The 1,795-nt window shown below is 37.6% G+C and overlaps 1 long non-coding RNA gene across 1 annotated transcript; it reads right to left on the reverse strand.

Annotated features, from left to right (window-relative positions):
- Positions 1 to 222: 222 nt before the first annotated feature.
- LOC130987870 (uncharacterized) lies at positions 223 to 1,241 on the reverse strand. The gene is made up of 2 exons (XR_009089864.1): positions 800 to 1,241; positions 223 to 712 (listed from the first exon to the last, which is right to left on the reverse strand). It is a non-coding gene; the product is annotated as an uncharacterized LOC130987870 (long non-coding RNA).
- Between the last annotated feature and the right edge of the window lie 554 nt (positions 1,242 to 1,795).

Below are 1,795 nucleotides of genomic sequence, written 5' to 3' on the forward strand. Positions count from 1 at the left end.
CGTCTTGCTGGAATCGCGGTGGAGGCCGAGCCTTGCCTCGCCGGGAAGGTAGGCTCCAGATCTGAGCTCCCCCTCTTTTTCTCTTTTCCGGCCGACCAGGAACAGCTCGGTGCTCCCGCTGCCGTGTCGCCGCTGCCGATGCCGCCGCATCGTCGTCACCGGAGAAGATAAGTTCTCCCTCCTATCTCTCTCTCTCCCTCCCCTGTTCTACCTTCTCTTCTCTCTCTTTTTTTTTTTTTTATTTTTACAGCAGCCCTAACCATCTCTCTCTCGTTTCAGACAGACAAAGGAAAAAGGCGGCGACTGCCGCCGCGCCGCCTCCGGCCGCGAGCAGCCGCCGACTGCTCTCACCCCCCCCAAATTCCAGTCACACGCACAAAACACACATAGAGCACTTAGGGTTTCAATTCTGTTCATTTTCATTCATTTCTATTTACAAAAACTGATCTGTACTTGTAATAGATAGAAATATAGTAAAATGTGTGCGTGTGTATTATTCTGTTGGTGGTTCTCTGATGGTAATAAGCTGATGTAATTGAAACAATAATAGTCTAAAAGAAGTGGTAATGGATGCGTGTGTTCGATCTGTTTTCATTTGAATCATAGTTTTGTAATTTAACAAATGAATGTATGGAGAAAGTAAAGTAGGAGGTAACCTTGATATGAGTAGGAAATGAGGAAAATCTTCTTTCTGAATTCACCAAAATTGGATCTGCGAATTTATTCAGCCAAGCTTAACAATGAAATTTTGGATCTGAAAACTATGAAAGAATTGGAAGAATTAATGGACGTTTATTACCTCTTTCTTGTTTTGGGAAATCTTGGAAACTGATTTGGAAAGCTGGAATCAGTGAATTATAATTCAAGCATAAGAATAGCTTGGATCAGAATGTTAGGAGGAATGGGAGGAATGTTGGTTGCTGATTTTGATTAAATAAAAGCTAATTGCATGTTGAGATGTTAAAGTGTAGAAGATGGCTGGCAAAAGAAGGTGTAAAGAGTGTTTAGTGGAATGATGAGTGTGTGGAATAATGAGTGTTTAGTGGAATGATGAGTGTTTAGTGGGATAGTTGGCATATGATGAGTGTTTCCAACACCATCAATTTATTTAAGAGTAAGATGGATGTGGAATTGTGTAGGTGCTAGATGAATGTGATGAATAAAATCCTTATTCTGTATTTGTAATACTAATTTCGGGTTCTCATATAACGAAGCTTCGTTATAACTCTCTATAAATTACATATTTTATAACTCGTTTTATAAGTCGAAAATTAATTACGACTTCAAGTAAATAATAGAAATACGATTTCTATCGTATATAAATTAAATAACATGACTCTGCTAAGTCAGTTATAATCTGAAATAATAATTATTGACTACTCAATAATCCTTTAAATCTCAAACGAATTCAAATAATAATAAGAATTTAGCACATTAAAACACATATATAACAATTAAATCATATCAGATAAATCAAATCAGTTTTATTATTAATGGATGCCGAACCCTAATTATTAAGTCTTTAATCAGTGATTAAAAATTGGGATATGACATACTATCCCCCTTAAAATAAATTTCGTCCCGAAATTTGTACCTCAGGAAATAATTCTGGGTATTTCTCCTTCATGCTAGACTCGAGTTCCCATGTCGCCTCTTCTTGATCATGGTGCTTCCAAAGGACTTTTACTAAGGGTATCGATTTATTCCTTAGTACTTGAATCTTCCGATCTAAAATAGATTCGGGTCTCTCCTCATAGCTCATATCTGGGCTAAGGATAACGTCGTCTCTTTGGAT

Source organism: Salvia miltiorrhiza, chromosome 6 (assembly GCF_028751815.1).
Source record: "Salvia miltiorrhiza cultivar Shanhuang (shh) chromosome 6, IMPLAD_Smil_shh, whole genome shotgun sequence".
NCBI classification, from domain to species: Eukaryota; Viridiplantae; Streptophyta; class Magnoliopsida; order Lamiales; family Lamiaceae; genus Salvia; species Salvia miltiorrhiza.